The following is a 21181-nucleotide window of genomic DNA, read 5'->3' as shown; positions in this document are numbered from 1 at the left end:
ACGCAGTTAATTTCTGCGTGTTACGCGCTTTTAGGCGCTTTAGCTAAATTAACGATGATTTGTGCTCTTTTATGTTGGTTAATAATGTTGTTAAGCGTTTATTGTGGCGGCAAAGATAATGTGAGCACTAGACACAAGCATTGAGAAGTTATTAGTGAGAGTGAGCGCAGGAGACAAAGAAAAGAATAGACATTAGGGTGGGTCAATTAGTATGGAGCAAAAAAAAATGCACCAAGCGGTTATCAAAATCGTAAACTACGATGAATTCTAAGAAAATTTGCCCAAGAAACCATGGGTCTAAAATCAAAATGGAGCTTCCGGTTTTTAATGAGAAACTTTTCATTTTTTTTTTATATATTACCTATCCACCCATAAAAATTAAAATAATAATAAATAAAATTTCAAACAGTTAAAAATTTCATTTTATATCTATATATAAAGCAAAAACTTAACTGTTAAGGGCCAAACAAAATATAATATACTTCTAAAGTTCGCAATTAATTAGTTTTAAGGTCTTGTTTGCTGTCTATCCTAGATGTTGCGTTTCGACTTGCAACCGTGACTGCCATAACACCATCACGATTTTTTTCTATAGTTCGACGTGAAACTCTAGTCAGCAGTTGCACAAAGCGCTCGGTTCCTTGAATATGTAGAGAAATTTGTGGATCCGGAAGTGGAGGATTGTCAAATTCTATGTATTCGAGCAAATGGTCATAGGGTATGTTTGCAATGAAGGGCGGCTCCGAGAAAATGCTATTGTTATCTAAGTTTATCATCTCAACAGAATCGGTGCAGTCAAAATTTATAATTGGTTTTTTGTAAGCTCTTAATTTTGTTGGGTCGTAAAGTTTTTCACGATAGTACGCAATTTTTTTTTGTAGCCCTCTGGCGCACTTCCTTTCTGGCATCAAAAAGCATTGTTAGTAGTACTCAAGATGTTTCCCTTCAACAGTTATTAAAATTTCTGATCTTTAGTGTTTTCAAAAATTACCGTTATATGGCAGGTGGGCGTGGTTTTTGTCCGCTTTTGATAATTTTCCAAATATCGCTTACACAGGCATAATGTAATACGTATACAGAATTTGAAAAAAATCGGTGAGGTGGTTCCAGAGAACTCATAAGTGGGCAGTGCCACCCCCCTATAAAAAATTTCTGCACTGTCGAATTTTCTGCTTAAATACAACATCACATACCAAATTTGAGCAAATTAGCTTCGATATCTACAAAACAAGCAAACAATCGACAGTGGAATAGGAATTGGATTTTTTTTTTACAAAATACAAAATACGAAAGTTTCTCGTTAAAAACCGGAAGCTCGATTTTCATTTTAGACCCATGGTTTCTTGAGCAAATTTTCTTAGAATTCATCGTAGTTTACGATTTTGATAACCGCTTTGTCAAGAAAAAAATTTACCCACTCTAATAGACATACTTAAACGCCTGCATTCATTGTATTGACGTCAAGCGTTCACGCAAATGATGACAATATTGTGTTAAATGAATATATTATATTACCAGACTGAGAATATATAACAGCAACAATAACAACAATGAGTGCATAATCAAATGTGAACTCGATTCATAAGCACTTATATATTCCGAGGCGTGCCATATAACGAAGGTCATGCATATATTAGGCGAAAATGTATTTAAGCTTAAACGTTTGTTCGGTTATGAGCTCAAGTCTGATGAGACGACGAAGCTATAATTGTATTAGGCTTTTGCCTTCTCTAGGATTCTTAAGTGTAGTGAGTAAAAAGTCTGATTTTTTTTCAATTTTCGAAAGAATTGGAAAGTGCTTCATTTTTCATAGATTTTTTGAGTAACCTATATTTTGAGTTGTTTTTCATATTAGCCCTATGAGAGAGTATATCTTGATTTGTTTAATTTATTAATGTAATGTTTTCAGTTAAACTTTTGCTAATACTCATTTTAAGTGACTTTATGATTGAGTTTTTTTAATATTGAACTTGATTCATTAATTTTGAATAAGTTTTATTATTAGAAATATGATGAGTGAAACTTATGCGATGAGATCAGTTTGAGTTTTTACTCAATATGATTTTCCATATAAGCTTTTTGAATATATTAATGAAGGTTCTTAGTTAAAAGTTTTGAGTGACTTTATGATAGTGTTTTTTTTTTTAATTATTATTTAATACTAGTTGATACCGCAGTCGTTGCCCTGCGTGAAACCGTGTGCAAAACAGTACATTTCCAGATTTATACCACACACTTCCAGAGACTGTCTTTGTGACCAGTTGATTGTCATCGCAAATGCAAGTCTCACTGGAAACTGAATACGTTTGAACTGAAATGGCACATAGTTGGAATTCAAAGGAATTCGTGGAATCAAGCTTTCTGTCCCTTTCAAAATTCTTGCATCTATTACATTATTCGATAGCTGCATCACAATCAGTCGGATTCAATTACATGGTTTCGGCGCATTATAATGACAGATCCAACTTTGAGATGCAAAGGATGCGGTGACTTGTCAGGCAAATTCAGTGAATTTAGAAATTCCACTGAATAATTCACGGCTTCGTCTTCATTTTCAACACTTCATTTTCCATCGATTTGTACGAACACAAATCTCCCGGAGTTTGACTTGTATAATTTAAGTCATCGACATCGGTATTTTTGGCAGTTAAAATTGCGCTTGCACTCAACCAATAGTAGTTACGATAATTTTGGCCAATGTTCGGATTGATATCAAATCATTAGAAGTATCAACCGGAATTTGCCCATTTACAATTCCATGAAGATATTCTGCGGTGCTATCTTGTTGCAGAAACACTCGCATATTCATGGTCAATCGTATGGTTTTCACGAGTCGCCACAATTCGTTCAATTCATGCGTTCAATTCGTCCGCCACTGTCGATTTCGAAATAACAGGAAGTGTTTGTCAAAATTCGCCTGATAACAGGAGCACTATGCCGCCAAAGCGACAATTATTATTCCACAGATTTTTCATAACTGATTGCTTTGAAATGACAAACAGGTTTTTCATTGATTTGCATGTTTAATGGAAGCTTCAGTACCGAATGTGCCTTTTTTCCAACTTCTAGTAGCATTGCAGCAATTCCAGTAGATTCGAGAGCCAACACAATTCCATTTTGAGGTCGTATTTTTGCCAGTTCCGCCGAGCGCATCAAATAGTCCACTGTTTTCATCATTGACAGTCTTCATCAATTCATCATAGGCACTTTTTTGCTGCTCATTCAATAATGGAACATTTCTTGAAGTTGTTGTTCCAAAGTTATTCTGTCGTATGCACGCTCACATTCCAATGTACAATTCAGTACATTTCTGATTTGACGATTTGGCGCTGGCATATGAATTTCATTCAAAAGTTTGCCACTCATAAGCAAACACAAATCTTCAATCAACACCAATGTTTCATTGTAGATTTCATCGTCCATTTGCAATTCTGAATTCTCTGTTACCACTTTCCCGAGTTTTCCAATTATTTTTGGATAGATAGATTAGAAAAATAAATAAAAAAAAAATTTATGGAATTATTAGAAATTATTAGTTATCACAAAAACGGTACTCACGGACACGGACGGAACGGAAGCCCTCAAAGATTAATAATTTTCTCCCATTTTTTTACACATTTACCACAGTTTCTTCGCTCCTATTGGTCGTGATGCTATATAGCTTATAGCCTCCCTCGATAAATGGACTATCCAACACAAAAATAATTATTCAATTCAAACCAGTAGTTTCGTAGATCAGCGCGTTCAAACAAACAAACAAACTAACTCTTCAGCTTTATAATATTAGTATAGATTGAGTTTAAGTCACTAATTAAGAGAAAGTTTTATTGTTAGAAATATTTCGAGTACAAACGCGAAGAGATAACTTTTAGTAATCTTCAGTTTGAGTTTTTACTCAATATTTTGAGTGATTTTTCATATGTGGTTTTTGACTATATTAATGATATATAATATTTGAGTGGCTTTACGAATGAGTTTTTTGTTTAATATTGAGTTTCGATTCACTAATTTAGAGTAAGTTCTTATTATAAATCATTTGAGTACAAACTTCTGCGAAGAGATAATTTTCAGTAATTTTAAGTTTGGGTTTTTATTCAATACAAAAATTTACTCAAATCAAATTTATTACTCATTTGAGTTGTGAGCAATTGATTTGAGTAAATCTGTTAAAACTGAAAACTTAGTTAAAACTCATTAGTATATTCAACTCAACACAAAATTGAGTTGCAACTCATTTTGAGTATCATTTCATTTGAGCTTTTATATATTGAGTTTTGAATATATATTTTGATTGAGAATTTGAGATATTTTTAACATATGTTAGCAGCTAAAGTATGATTTTCACTTCAATTTGATTCTAATTATGAGTGGGAATTTACACTTAAAGAAGAGTTTAAAGAGGAGAGCTCTGACTATCATTTTTGAGCATGAGTAGTGGTCATTTAGTGCTTGAATCTGTCTTTCTTATCACTTTTAACATAAGAAACTCTCTATCTGAATATTATATAAGGAATATATGAAAAGTTGAGTTTCAGTAAAAGTTTTGAATAATTGTCTTATTTTGGTTACAATACAATTCGCTATAAACATTCCTGAGTCTCAGTAAGGAATAAATACGTTTTTGAATAAATATCAATTATATTTTCAGAATGAGTCAATATGATGTATTTGAGTCCGTTTTAGTTATAAAATACTAGAGAATATACTAGAGAAAATTTGCAAGTACCCATAAAGCAAAATAAAGTTAATATAAACTACATGAATATGAAAAATCTAAGCTCCCTCACCTCCTGACTACGACAAGGTCAGCTGTGTTGTATTAATATTTCAACAAACTAGTATAACAAGAAAAACTCCCAACACACGAAATTTCGCCAGCCGCCTAAAGGTCATATGAGCAAATTTGATTCGCGCACAGATGGCGGTGTACATGACACGGTTTTCATTCGCCTGCGGGAGTAGGTGATTGTATGTACTTTCACGTCAGGGAAAATGAATTGCCTACGCGCTCACTGACTTTGAAATGCGGTGGTGAGCAAAACAAGAGTCCTTAACCTGTATCTTGAAGCGACGCAAAGAAAAATTTGCATATTTTCTGGCGCAAAAGTCCACATTTTTACAGAGGTGTAAGTAAAATGAGACATCTAACAATCAAAATTTCTTTTGACAATGGTCTTATGTGAAAGCAACACATATACATTTCTCACATGTTATTAGTTTTTATATTCATGAGCATGTTGGCGAAAATGCGCTTACCATATTTTGTGCAAATTTGTGTGCCGCAGTAATGTGAGCGAAAATTAAATGACATGGAAACTTCTTTTTACATTTACTCATAACAATAAATGTGTATTGTAATGGCATATGTTTATCAAGCTGACAGCGAAGTAATGTGAGTGTGTAGAATCGCAGAGCAATGGGTAAGGTCTTTAGCATTATTATATTCAAATGTTAAGGTAAATATATGGAAGCGTCTCAAACACTAAGAAGAAGTGAGCACTTTACTCATTGTTGATGCTTTCAGAGTTTGTTATTATGTCCTTCCTTCTATGTTTTTTCTGAAAATGACTGATCAAGTAGACGTTATATTCAACCGGCATTTCCTCTAATAATATCTGAGCATCTTTTTTCAAAAAATTTGGAGTCGAACAAGACATCCGTCTGAGAGTTATGTGACTATGATCCCATCATTTCCATGTTATGGGGAAAAAATGAATATGTACAATTGAATAAAAGTTGGCTTTGTAAAATCATTGGATCCTGTATATTTATACCACACCATAGCATTTGAAGATGTTCATCTAAAGAAATGAATTGTTGCAGCCAAGACAATAGATCTTGAAGACTTGAAACATTTTATCCAAAATTCAATATAATTACTGATATGCTAAAACGTTGGAAACACCAAAAAGTATAGACATGACATTTAAAAGTATTCTCGACATTGAAGCTCAAATGGAGTATATAAAACTAGGTAAGAAATCGCTAATTGAACTCTGAATATGTTGTGAACTCAAACAAAACCTAGTTGTTTAGATTACCAAGTCAACTATACTAGATTTTCGGATATGTGAACCATTCCTGTTGACGAGAGCATTGATTGCATATTGATTCATGGAACGTTGAAAAGATCTTCTATATCTATAAAGCATATATAGTGCTTTGCTTTGAGGAAAGATATCTTTAGCGGGTACTCCCAAAAATGCACTGGTGGATCAACTACTGATTATATTCAGCACGTAGCTTTAAGAATTACACTGCCTGGTATCAAGAGGACATTTTGATCCGATAAAAGAAATGTGGCTATCAAATAGTGAGTATTAACCTATACTTTGAGAAATTATAAAATGGATCCGCTTTCAAAAGTCATACAAAAAGCAAAAAAAAGCCTTTAAGGTCAGTTCCTTCTTAAATATCATATTCCCGGAAGAAAATTTCAAAACATATTTGCTTTTTGTCAATGTTTTCTGGGAGAAGAGACTACTCAAGCATGAAATTGACTTCAATTTCTACCGTAAACAAAGGCAATATTGCGCATTAAAATAAAAAAATATGAAAATAAAGAATTTTTCTCAAAGTCAGCGACAATTTAGACCAAACGACGTGCGGTGACTTTTTAAAAATCGCAACAGAACTTATAATAACATTAAGTTATTTTCTAGCGTCACTTAAAAACACTAAAATTGCAACTTTTTTGCTTGCTCATCCGCAGTGATAGAGCAATTTCGCAGCGAACATACGAGGCGCAAAAGTAATTGAAGCATTTAATACGCCAAACAGACGAGCGCAAACACACGCGCGCCTAAATGTAGACTCAGTCAATAAGTGGTGCAAACATACGTCACTGATTGAAAGTTGTAAAATTTATCAGCGTCAGCTTTTGCGCAACCCAAAATATTGCACGGCGACCTTTTTTCGATTCGCAAACGACAGCAAGAACACTCAAAACAAACGGCACATTTATATATACTTTTGTTTGTAAACTTTCTTACTTCGCCTGCTTCCTCTGCTTCTCTTCGCGTCCGCCACCTTTTCATTTTCTTTCATTCACTTTCAATCACTGATAAGCGTAACCGTTCGACAATTGCCCGATCGCTTGTTTGTTTGTAAGCGGCATATGTGTGTGTGGAGGCGCGCTGAAACTTTCGTTCAATAGATTAATGCGCCCAAAATCATGCTGACGGCATCAGGTGATTTAACACTTTAGATAGTCACAGTCTACAAGCAAGAAAATTGGTCGAAGGCTCGCGGCGCAAAGGCGACGGTAGGTGGTAATAAAATAAATAGTGAAAGATACACACGGACACGGGACAATCAGGAAGGATACACGCTTTATTGCCTTTGATTTCGTTTACACGCGTGTGGCGCGCATTGGTAAACGGAAAACCTACATTAAATGCGAACATTGATTAAGTGTTGCCACTGCTGAAGTGGAGCATATTTTTAGGGTTTGCTTACATTTTACATGGTTTTTACTAAATTTGGAAATTTGCAAGATTCTTTAGTGCCTAAATAAATAGCCTTTGATGTTTGAAGTAAAATTTCTTACCTTTCAAGCAGCGGATATTGTAAATATGCCTAGAAATATCATTATTTATTATCAAGTGAGCACAGCGCCATCTGTTGATCGCATTTCCTTTTTTATTACATCAATTATTATGGTTAAACAAGTCATCGACTGAAAAATAAATAAATTGTAGTAAGAATTTTAGAATAGAAGACATCAAGACAGAGATAATATTTTTGAAAGTTAACAGAATTAAGCTAGTAAGTCTATATAGGTTGCTCTAACTCCCATCTTTTAATCATGGAAGATATAATAACTTGTCCGATCTGATCAATCTCAACCGTAAGACCATCTTCGCAGTCGAAACCTCTTATGCCTTGATGGAAAAGCTTAAACAAGCTCATGTTTCTTGGGAAGCTTTTCAAATAGTAAGAAGAGGTTGAATTTGGGACAGATTAGAAGAAAAAGTGTCCACAAGGCTCATTTTAACTCGACTGATTTTATACTTCAAAGGATTGCGACAGCAAGAAGGATTAGAATCCCAAGGACTTGGTCTCTGAAGGAATGAAAGTTCAGTATTTAATGCCACTTTTTACAACTGAGTATATATCACTAGACAAGCCCCCGAAGCCCAGAATATTAGAAAAACTTTCGGTTTCAACTGTTTCTTAGACGATATAGTATTGCTAGAGATTCATTGTATTATGGACGGTCCAACAGCCTTCTATGGTTATCTTTATGACTGAGTTCACGATACCAGACATTCGGACAATTAAAAAATTTAAGTATCTCGACACTTAGACGATATTGTATTGCTAGAGATTCATTGTATTATGGACGGTCCAACAACCTTCTATGGTTATCTTTATGACTGAGTTCACGATACCAGACATTCGGACAATTAAAAAATTTAAGTATCTCGACACTGTCTACTTGTTTTTGCTACTATTCACGACTCCAGAAATTTTTTCAACGACTGCTGGTACAATGAGATTCCAGAGATTTAGTTGTGACATCGGTAAGACCAAAGACTAACTAAAGAAAAGCACATCAAGTCGTATGTAACAATTTTCCAATCTTAAGCGCGCCAAAAAGTAGGCCACATGAATGTCACAGAAATAACAGAACAGCCCAAAAGAAGACTCAAAGACCCAAACTGGTCATAAATATTAACACCACACTGAACAAGAGACACTAGACGCCACAGAATTTGTGATTTTACTGAGGGATAAAATTGGTCAGTAGCCTAAAAGTAGACTACAGCTAATATATTATACAATAAATTACCACTGACCACTTACACATTAAAAAAGACAGTTAATTTTGGCATTAACACTCAGCCAGAACGACGCCAATAAGCTATGGAAAATAGCTATTTACCTAAAACAAAAACTATAAACTTAATAAATAGCGCTGTCAGGAGGTCATTTACAAATTCACAAACATTTCCGGTGCGGAAGTGTGGCAGCAGCTGGACACTGTTGGTAAACAAAGTGAGATGTAAAGCAAAAGGCCACATGAATTTATCGACAAAAAGGCAGGGGTGACTTTACTCTTGCTTACCACAGCTTGCAAATTGAATGTGTGTATCCTTTTGCGCAGACCATTTGCCTACTACTTTGCCACAAAAACCAAAATTTCGAACCAACGCCTTCGACCCAACATTGGCGATATTTCAATTAATTTTTTTCTAATACACTTTGGTTTCGACCCTTCCGGGCGAAGCTTGAAACACAAAATTTTGCATGCAGGCAGTGTACGCAGGGTTATACAAGGACCTTCTTAAATTCACAGTCACTAATTCAAAGCAGATAGCGACCAACTGACCAACAGACCAGACTCATCGGGTAAGTAGTTATATTTCACTAGTAAAGTAGCAAAATTATGCCTTCAACCTTTTGTTGTGTGAACGTTTCGTTTTAGCCTCTGCATATATTTACTGTTATTTAAGTAGCTGCCATTTAAGCAACCGACGATTGCCTTTTCTGCTTTTAAAATATTTGAAAATAATAAAGCTTTGGTCATTTGTTACCACACGTGCAGGGATTTTGCATAGGTGAGTGATGTTCACCGAGAATTTGAACCCACATGGGAGTTTGTAGGTGGCGTATACGTAACCTTTTGTAGCAACTATTAATTTTTTGGGGCGATCATCAAATATTTAAATGCCTTGTATACAAACTTGGAGGGTTTTAATTTTAAGAGGAAGTAATGGATACTACAGGTCAGTGATTGGTAAGAAAATTTTTGTGTGGTGAGTAGAAAAAATAGACAAGGAAGATTTGAAACTTTTGAGTAAGAATTTTAATGAAACATGGCCGAAGGTTTTGGTTGAAAAGTAAAGAAAATTTTTGATGAATACGAGATGTGTTCAAAGAATAACGGGACTTTTAATTTTTTGTGTATTTTCTTATACTGCCTGTGAGCCAAACGTGACAGTTTTGTAGCCAGATATAGTTCTGATACTATTTAAAACTGAACTGATAACCAATTAACTACTTCGTCCTCTATTTGGGATCTTGGGTTACAGGTCCCAACATTAACTCGATGGTAATACAAACTCTAAAGCCATTTTCGAAGAGAAAGCAGTCTCTTGTCTGAAGCCTTATGAACAGTTTGAGTGCCTCTAAGCAAAGATTCAAGGAAAGAGCTTGAAGTTAAGCAAAATTAAACTGCATGATCTCTTATCGAACCATAACATAAAAGTGTACAGAAAACATATCGATAATAACATATTTTTGGAATCCAAAATTTGAAAATCGTTAGCTAAAATATTCAGAAACCGATTCAGATTTTAAGATCTGGCGCCAATTTGGCTCAGTTCAAGAAACCAACCAATCAATCGAAAACTAGAGTCCTCCGAGTGTGCGTTCTGATTTCAAAAACTTTGGGATGTGATTAAGAGAATATAGTTACTAGAATCTACTTTTCAGAAGAATCTTCAAAAAATTGAGTCTTCATAAGGCTTACCTAGAATTTTAATATTTAACTATTCCATGAAGACTACTAAAAGTCTTCAGAACGCTGAAGAAAGAGAGGTAGAGACACCCAACTTTAAAGAACTTATATAAATGTCCTAGATAGAATACTCATAGTACGGGCAGGCCACATAGCTGCCCCTTTTAAAGCTCGGCGATTCAAGCCCCAGATTAGCGTTTTTTAGACGGCTTACACTCAGCTATGTTGTTTTGGTAGCAAAATTGTGGCACCCATAGAGCGACAGAAAGGTCAAAAGTGTGAAAGAGAAACAGAAAGAAATACAGAGACGACAAAAGTGTGAAAGGGATAGATATTCGCGGAGAAAGTCAAAAAGAAAGCTCGGTAGAAGGAGAGGGGCAATAGGAGTTAAGTTAGAGAGAGAGATAAATAGAGAAAGAGAGCGAGATGAAAACAAAGAGAAGGGTAGAGAGAGGTAAAGAGAGTGAGAGAGGGTCGTGAGAACAGAGTTAAAGAGCGATAAGACGTTATTTGAAATGACAAAATCGTATGATTAAAACCATTTCTTAAATCCAAGATGTTCAGCCCTGATCTCACAAAGGAAGGCAGTTAAGAAAGTATTGTGGATATGATTATTTTCAAAGAAGAATGTAAGTGCTTGGCATACATTTAATACAATACATACATTAATTTTCAACTTTTGAGAATATATCGTAGCTACTTCTCGCACCAAAGAGCCAAAGGCGTGAAAAAATGTAGTTCTTGGCAGAATCGTTGGGTGAAAGGATACTATCAGTTTTTGGAATGTAACAATGTAATTTTTGTTTATCTCCCTATTTCTTAGTGGCCCATATAATATCTAGTTTTTGAAAAATGACGATAGGTATTCTAAATTTTTTTGAAATAGACCCACATCTTGGTTTTTGGAGCGATTGCAGCCACCACATTGATAGACCTAAGGACGAATATCCAACAGCTACTAGGTTCTAGCTTTCTAACAACAAAGTTAAGATTTTTTATGGAAAAATATTCACTGTTTAAACTGTATGCAATCTGAAAACAGATATATGCTCACAACAATCTCAGGCGCCTCCTATAATATACTTTATACCCGCAGTTAACCCGAGGCTCCTCGACCTTAAGCAACACTACCACAATCCAGCACCAATACGGTCTCCCAAGTGACGAATAAATTTAGTAAGAAACATTTTTATTTCATTATAATCTCAAATAGCAATATGCCACACGCTGCTATAGCTCTCTCTCTATCTCACTCACCCCTCTCTGCTGCGTGTAATGATTTATATATTTGTGTGATGTCATCTACTACTACTACCACTACACTGATTTGAAAACTTTATTTATATTTATATATTATTTTCTCATTTCGCCAAAGCAAGCAAACTTAACAGCAAATCGCCAAGCACGCGCAAATTCCCCGCAGATAACAAATGCTTCCGGGGTCATTTTGTCATTGTTGAAATTGTTTTACAAGCGGAGCGCACAAATACACTCACAAGGAAAGTGGTCGAGTAAAGATAGAGATTTAAACTTTTCGACCTTAAATCGAATTTGTTAAAGTTGAAAGTAAAGAAAATAAATTAGATTAATTTAATGACTTTTTGCAAACGCTTTACGGCCAAAAGCGGCACGGTTCGAACGAAGCGAATAAAACAAGTGATTTGATGAATTGTGTTAGTATGAAAAGGGATCAACAACACAATCAAGTTGGGCCAAGCGGTCGCATGCAGTATTTTTGTTGTTGGTGGCAAATTGTTTATTTTGCAAGCGCCAGCGTTGAGTGATGTTTGACATCTGCTAACCTGGCTGTAGGACATAAAGAAGCAACAACAACAATAAAAACAACAAAAGCAGAACAGCTACAACATCAAAACTTGTTCTTGTTGTTGCTATTTTATGATCTCCCACATTGCTGTTGTTGTTGCTGTTGTTTTTGTGTTGTTTGTTTCGCAGCGAAAGGATTAAAAGTTGAGCAAAACATTGTTATTTTTGACATTTTATTAACGACAAGCCGCCCAACAACACCAAGGCAAAGGCACAAACGCCGCCAACAAATCGCATATGGCCACTCGGCCGAACGAGTGTAATCGTAAAACTTTTGTAAATGTCCATAAACAACAAAAAAAAAAAATATAAACAATAATAATATAAAACCGAAAAACAACAACAGCTGGGCATTCACTCTTTGACAAACCGCCCCAAGCACCCTCCACTTGACAGCGCTGCGGCTTTAAGAACTCGCCGCTAGCCACTTGCTGGGAGTTATGGTCGGCTTTAGCAGCAGCGCGATCTTTGGGTAATAATCATAAAACGAAGTTAAAAATACAAAACACTCAATCATACTTTGAATTTGTTGCGCAACAACAACAACAGCAGCATCAACAACACTGCGTTAGCGGGGCAAAGATTAAAAGCCGTAAGTGCGTATGGGCAAATGCTGGTGTAGCCACAGCAATAATAACCGAGAGTCGCGTAAACTTTGGCTTTTATGACAACACATTAAATGAAGCTGATTTATGGGCATTGATAGTGTGCTGGAGAGAAGGGCTGCCTTTTTTGGAGAGATAGCGCGCCGTAATCTAATGAAGAAAAAAGAGCAATGAAATCCCTCTGATGTTTTGGTAGAAAGACATAGATATATAAGGACAGAAAGAAAATCCGACAGAAGGAAAGAGACGATATGAATGAGATAAGAGAGGAAGAGAGAAAAATAGTAGAAAAGCCTGGTAGTAAAATTGCAGATGTAAGAGAAAGAGAGGGACAAAAGAGTGAAAGAAGGCAAGCTAGATAGTGGAGAGGAGGTGGCTGAGGAAATAGAGGGAAAAAGCAAGAGAGGGTCAAAAGATATACAGAAGAAATATACAGAATCTCTCTCCGGGGTCTGTTCTTCGAGAGAAAGGAAAACGCAAGGGAAAGAGAGCGAGAAAAATAGTTGTTTAGAAGAGATAGGGGAATATGGAGGGAACGACGAAGATCAAAATGTGAAAGGGAAGGCAGAGAGAGAAAACGATACGTCGAAACCAAACTTAGAGAGCGCCAAGACTTTGTTTCAAATTAAAAATTTGAGTACGTAGAGCCTTCGTATGAGATCCAATATACTGATCTCACAAAGGTAGACAGTCAGAAAGGAAGTATAAAAATGATTATACCTCGGTTTCTCGATGGTATGTTTTTTTTTCTGTGACTGTTTTCAGCTCTGTAACCGACCCAACAAGTACAGTCCCAGCATATGTCTTTCCAAAGCAAAGGAAACTGAATATAGCATTATCGAAGATTTTGCTGTTTTCGATACTCTCTCTTCAGCATTCTCAGTTAAACAGGAACATTCGAGAACTACATTTCTGAGGCTAAGAAAATTTCCCTCGATTTATATGACTAAAATGTGTAGAATTGTTCAAAAACCTCAGGTTCATAGAACATTTTTTATGGCTTTATGAGGCCAACAATATGGTGTGCAAATATTTTAAATTTGATGAAACGGCTTCAATACTGTATGAAGAAAAAAATTTACATCAGAAAGCATACTAGAATGTTGATCATTTAAAAGAATTAGTTAGAAATACAGTATCAAATCCAAACACAGAAATATGCTGTCTCAGTTGGTTGAAGAAACATTGGCTTAAATTGTCTCAGTTGACTGAAGAAACATTGGCTTAAATTGTCTCAGTTGGCTGAAGAAATATTGGCTTAGCTAAGACAGACCTTTCTCAATAAAATCAATGATGATCACAATCGGTTTTGAGAAAGCCTATGAGCCTGAGTTGGACAAACTTTTTAGACAAAATAAAGATGATAAGAAAGCTTCAAACTCTTATCTGGTGTCTTTAAGCCTTCGAACTTCGTGCAGAAGAAGGACAATATTCCAAACTTGAGAATGAATAATCCTAAAGAACATGACTACAAACATGGCAAAGATCAGGGGAAAGGAAGGCTAATCTTTGACAGCCAATAGCAAAATATGTTCCTTCATATCAAAGAGAATATGTTTCTTACTCAAAAGTTTTCCAATAAGAGCATTCAAAAAAGAAGTCCAATCTACTAACATTAAATTTGACTACGATTATAAACATCAAATGACCGATGCTAACTTCTCATTAATATTTCCAAGAATTGCAAAATAATTGAAAATAAAATTGACCAAACTCAACTGCTCTCTTCAGCACAACAGCGTTTCCTTAGCACCCACAACATTTTTCTGCAAAAAACACACACTAGTATATATGTGATACCTCAAAAAAAGGCAACAACACGAATACATAATAATAAAAAATAATTTTCAGACTTCTAAGTATATGCGCCGCACTCAATTGACCAGCCAACAGAGTGGACGAAAACGTAAATACCCATCAACACAGCCTGCCACTTGATTACGTACGTTAAAGTCCGTAAAGTGAATTAGCCGCCTACACGGACGAGCCAACAACTTTCTTAGTGAACAAACCCTTTACCCACACAGCAACACACGAAGAGCGACCTTTATGAGTGCTGCGTTATGTAGCAATATTCTTACAACAAACACTTTTCATAGTTATAACCCACACAACCATCCACACCCACAGGTCACATTTACTCCCACAGGCCTCTGACGTCCCTCTTTTATATGTTCACTCGCTCATTGAAGCGTGTGTGTGCACTATTGCTGCCTGTGACAGCCTTGAGTAGCCGAACCGAAAATTGACGGTTGTCCTTCTGATTCTGTTGGCGGTCGTCGCGGTGATGGTTTGGCGCGCTGTAAAATGGCATGAAAATGTCAGCAAAAGTGACCCATATTAAATTTTATATGAGTTTCGAATTGCGACGACATGTCGAAGATGTCCGGCATGCACCAGTGAATCGGATTGGAAGCGGCCACGCGCGGTGTGGTTATGAGTAGTTGTAAGGAAATATATGTGGAAATAAGGATATATGTCCTTGTGGGAAAGAAATAGGCCTCAGATAATATTCTCAAGAAGAGTTCTGTTTCTCAAACATACTAAAATTTTTTAACATATTTTGCAATGCGGATACTTCTCAAAATTTTTCAGTTGGACCTTAGTATAAGCAAGGTTTCATATGAGATCTACAACGAATCTATAATCGAATAAACCCTATCAAATATATCCCAGCCTTAATAGAACAATAATTGATGAAGAGAAATAACCATATCTGATTTGCTTATGTCTATTTCGACCCATAGTAACGGAATTTATACCAACTTTAGTGAATCAAAACTAACCCAACTTATATTAATTGAGTCAACATAACCTCAAATATTCTAATAGCCCTTTCACACAGGAGTTAATTGATTAATTAACTGGTCTTTGCTCGATTAAAACGTTGATTTAGATCGATGTACCAAAGAAAAGAGGCTTAAGGCTTAATTACTACATTAAGTACAAATTGAATACAAAACAAGTCGAAACTGGAAGGCAACGCTGAGGGTGGTTGTCCACACAGTAAATTTGGCTGTTTTTGTTGATTATTAGCAATCAGTTGATGAAACTTACTTCTTATGAACATCAAAAACTAATATGTATTGATTGATATGTAGCTGATTATTAATCGAGTAGCAGGCTGTGTGAAAGGCAAAATCTTATTTAATCTTCGTATAGTAGCATTACCAGAAAATTAGGACATTAAAAATGAAAAAGGATACATTTCTTCGACAAAGTATCACCGAAACTACCAAAAATTTCCAACAGACCCACATCAAATACAAATATATCTACGTAAATACATCATACCCATAGGTACCATACATACAACATACCCATTTTGATTTCGTTACACGCAACGTTGCCAAGAAATGGCGTATGATGTGTGTGTGGCTCGTGTGCGCGTCCCTTAACCGTTTCACTTACCCAGCACGGCAGCAGGGGTCAACAAAACAGCATCATAAAATTTAATAGGCTTTGTTAAAATGACCCTACAATAAAAGGGATCAATAATTTTGAACTTTAAGGCAACTAATTACATGTGGAAAGGATTATGGCGCGCTCGCTAGCTGGGACGGCAGGTTGGGCGCGCTCTTGGAATGCGAAAGTAAGTTTTTATGGATTTTTTATATGGGCACTCCGTCTATTATTAGGCTTGTAAACAGATGTTTTTCGCAGTTTATGCCTTTTCACTTGTACGCTCGTTTGAGAAATTGTCTCTTGAAATTGATTTATGAAGCGATTAGCGGCGTTAGTAGCACGTGGAATTCCTGTGAGGATTTGATTTTTTCAAGTAGTTTGTTATTATTTTATTGAGACGAACTTTGAGGATTAAAATAAATTGTCAATGGAAAAGAAAAACTAATTCAACAAGAATAGAAATATAATCGGAAAACAGGCAAATATATTTTGCATATAAATATTTATATAACATGTGCCTGAATGTAGGCAACGATTTCATGGACTTGTTATGATTAATTTCAGGCAAAAATCTTCAAAACTCTATTAGCCTTTGAGTATCAATTTAAACCATAACAAAACCCAATAACTATCCGATATATATTGCCCGCTTATGTATATGGATTGGTGTGTTTGCTAGAACACACCTAAATGTAGGCAACAATTTAAGCATTTTTGAGTCCACAGCTTTCATAATCCTGTTATAAGCCCTCAATTTCTAGCTATACTGCCACATTAAGCGAAAAAATTATCAAGATTCACAACAAAAACTATTCTTAATTGGAAATATACGACTGTATGACACAGTTCTGCTGCCATTGCTGCTTTTTCTTCGACACACCAGCGTTTATGTGACAGCTGTCATAAGCATATGACAAGCATTTTACCGTTTAAATGCGCGCATACAACAGAAATTCATATTCAATCCAATGTGTAAGTATGTATATTTCGAAGCACATATCTCTGCGCCGTTGATGATGAGCCCCACAAACAATCTCAATTGGCAACCGCATAGCGTCGCAATCAAGCGAAACAGCCAACGCATTGCGAAAATAAATTGAAAACTACATAAATTTTCATTTAGTTCGACACGCAACGATGGCATGAAGTAATAACGATGCAAGCATAAAACGTGGTGACGAGCGACTGAGCGAAAATCGTGGAAAATATGCGACAAAAAAAAAGCGAAATAAATAATAAAAAAAAAATTAAAGCAAAAAATACCAATGAGGTGATTGCGTTTTTGCCGCGTATGACGCTTGTGTGTGCGTAGTTATTTTACGCTGCATAGTTATAGGCGACATCACTGCGCCATCGTTTATAAAACGATTTTGTGCGAACGTACGAGAATTTATTAATAAATAAATTTGCACGTTATGGCAGCAGTGGCAGTCAGGCCCAGCGCCGGCAGCAATGGCATTAATGTGAAAATAAATCGGTGCTTAAATTTATTGCATAATTTTAGGCACAGCACATTGATGATGTTGATGATGATGGATTTTAAGCTGCCCTTTTTGCCGCGGCTACAAATTTGCATAAACATGCAACGTGTTGAAAAAGAGGTGTGTAAGCTGCAGCACAACGATTATTTTTATCGAAAAATTGTTTAAAGTTAATCTAATAGCAGCGCCTAAATGTAGACTTTATGCGCTTAAATGTAAGGCTCTTAAATTGCAATTAAGATTTAATATAAATTATTTCGTGCACATGCGTTGCATTTGCGGGTAAATATTAATTTCGAAAAAAATATATTAATACCTCAGCAAGGTTTTTAAAGCTTAAAGGCACAAAATTTAAAATATTTGAAATTAATTTTAATCACATTACAAAAACTTCGCCCAAGAAAGAGCAAATAGGAAACTCTTTAAGCCACTTTCTTTGCTAAGAAACAAAAAGAACAGATAAACATAAAACAGAAATGAAATCCAAAGAAGCATCTTCAGTGGTTCTGCTTAGCCGCCTAAAAGTATGCCTTGGAAATTTAACTGAAGAAACAAATGAAAAATGAAAAAGCCTCGTAACGAATATGAAATTTAAGACACAAAGCAAGTGGACAAGAATGCTTTGTTTGGTAATTCTGGTTTTGCACGAAAAACAAGAAAAGAAAGCAAAAAAAGGTAAAAACAAAAGAGTAGTAGCACAGTACTGACAAACAAAAAATATTAGAGGAAACGGAAGTATGCGAGAGCAAGTCAAGCAGTTAAAGGAAGTAAGATTGAAGAGTACAACAAAGCGTGTAAAAACGAATTCCAAAACCGAAAAATTTTGTGGTGTAAGAGAAGCTTTGTAGACTAGGTTTCATGCATTTGTTGTGTATGTATGGCTTAAACAGTAATTGGTAGAAAATTTCCGCTTTCTTGGTCAGCTTAAAGCTGAAAAAGCAGAGTATATCAGAACTCTAAGCGGGTTGTTTACCACGAGTTTCACTATAATTTCCGTTATAGTAACATTTTTTTTTTTTTGGTAACATAAACATATCTATAAGAAGCCCTGTAAAAGATACCCATATCTTTAGGTAGAGCTCTTCAATGAGAGAGAGAGAGAGAATAACGTGCTCGTCTAGATCATAAGAGAGATAGAAAGAGGTGATGAGAACAGTATAAGTGACGAGAAAGCGAGACAATAACATGGTAGTCGAGATAATTAGAGAGAACTATATGTGTTGAGAGAGAGAGAGATGAATATAATGAGAGAAAGTGAAGGAAACATATTTAAATTAAAGAAGATAAGGAGAGATAGAGAAAGTTATATTAAGACCAGAGGCTTCAACAAAGTATACCGGATTTAGAGAAGATATTCCTACTAAACACCAATGACTCGTTGATAGTTCAAATGTTTTAAGATACATCCAATAGCTTAATGGATCTCTCAAAAAAGGATATTCTTATCAGATTTTAATCTAAAATCAATATAGAACCAAAACGCTATTCACAAATAAATATCAAACAAGCAAGCCAGAAAAAAATTGATTCGAATAAAAGTACCCATTAACTCCCTGAAATTTTGTGCTTCTTACGTTTTATTTAAAATTGCTTCTTATTTCACTACAATAAACTCTTTCCTTACATTCACCACTCACAACGTGTCTAAAACTATTATATTCACATAAAACCATACAATGAGTTACTGCTTTGTAGCATACAAGTAGGCGCTTATACATAGTTGTAACGATTTAACTTGTTATTTTTGCTCATTATCCTGCTCTTTGTACTTCTTAGAATATTTTCAATTGTAAAACATTTACAAAACTCATCTTCTCTCCCATCATGAGCTACTATTATTTGCTGCACAAACAGAAACATATCTTCGCTTGCCATAGCATGTTTGCGCAATCCACATCCGTATCCGTATGCGCTGCGTGTACTTGTTGAGAAGAACATACATGTTTGGATGAATACTCTGTTGGTGAAGTGGTGAAGAAAGAAGCTGTATGGTAACCCGATGGGAAAAATTTGAGAAAATGTTATTAGGTGGAGTTTGGACCAAAGGATCTGGAGTCCTATAGAACGTTGCTCATCTCGTGAATTGGACCTTCGAACAAGCATACCTGATCATTTAAGGATAAAACGAATTTGGGAATACCTTTAACAAAAATCTGGATTAGAGGTCGAGAGATCAAAAATGTTAGACTATGTCTTGCAACCGATATAAGTATGCGGGATTTTGTCTGATACCATCTAGAAAGCTCTCCGATGGATGTGATTTTAATAAATCCATTCTAATATGTATATCTCTTTTGAGTTCAACTTTACACCACCAAGGGCGTTCGCCATGGACATGGACAGGTGGTAATCACTTGACGCTATGTCCGGGCTATATGGTGGATGCGATAAAACCTCCCATCCGAGCTCCCATACCTTCTTACGAGTCATCAACAAAGTGTGTGGTCTGGCGTTAGTAAAAAAAGGAAATTGGACAGGGGTCTTTCTACAGATCCCGGTATCACATGAATTTTTAGAATGGTTAGACATACTTGCTGCAAGATCTTGAACAATTTACATTATAAAATTAGATATAGTATTGCGAGATTTATGGACTCGTTTCTAGTTAAGCAATATAGATAGATAATATCTATCATATGAGAATGGATAGATGGATTCCGGACCGATTTCAAGCTGCTTCAGGAAGGTTATAAAATACATACAATAATTCATTTCGAGAGGTTTGACGCCATAAGGGAGAGATTTCTGGAATTCTCACCGATTTTCTTCAGGCCTGTTAGAGGTTAATAGTTGAAGCCTGAAGAACAAAGCACTTAAACTATATGTAGTGGAAGTTTGAAATTACTGAAAAGAATCTTTGGAAGCAACGATTAATCAAGAGAGATTAAAGAATGGCAGTAAAAATAGAAGGAATTGTAGGTCAAGCCCTCTATAAAGTATGCTTTCTTCAATAAACGATTCTGGATTTGCAAGAATACTTTTCTGGAATTATGAAAACTAGCACTATGTCGTTTTTCATCGCGCCAGCAACCAGTAAGCAACGCAGCAACAGTGCTGCAGGTACATTTTCAACATCCACACCACTATATCTTTGTATTTGTCTAATAATGCTAAAGCTACATTGGCATTACAACAAACGAGTGAAGCAAGTAGACAAAAGTAAAAGTATTATTTGGCTATTGCTGCTATTTACACGAGCATAACGGAAGTGAGATTATGTTATTTATATACTTTTTTCCTGCAACATTTTCGAAAGAAATGTATGAGCGCGTGTGTGTTGTTGCGCAACAATCAATTCAATGTACGGCAACAAACGGCTTGAGGGCACAAGAAAACATTGTTTGAAGCAAAGAAAACTCGAGAAAATTTTGAAAAAAAAAAAAAAATTTAGGAAAAATAGT

General features: G+C 35.5%; 1 protein-coding gene across 1 annotated transcript in view; it reads right to left on the bottom strand.

Annotated features, from left to right (window-relative positions):
- The window catches only part of LOC105216972 (chaoptin), a 292722-nt gene that overhangs the window by 241419 nt on the left and 30122 nt on the right, over positions 1 to 21181 (bottom strand). Inside the window, exon 2 of the mRNA XM_029043331.2 lies at positions 7550 to 7678. The gene's annotated coding sequence lies outside the window, so the exon portion shown is untranslated. The remainder of the gene's footprint in view (positions 1 to 7549; positions 7679 to 21181) is intronic.

This window comes from Zeugodacus cucurbitae, chromosome 3 (genome assembly GCF_028554725.1).
Source record: "Zeugodacus cucurbitae isolate PBARC_wt_2022May chromosome 3, idZeuCucr1.2, whole genome shotgun sequence".
Lineage (NCBI taxonomy): Eukaryota > Metazoa > Arthropoda > Insecta > Diptera > Tephritidae > Zeugodacus > Zeugodacus cucurbitae.
The sequence above is the reverse complement of the archived record's forward strand: the minus strand, read 5'-3'. Positions and strand labels throughout refer to the sequence as shown.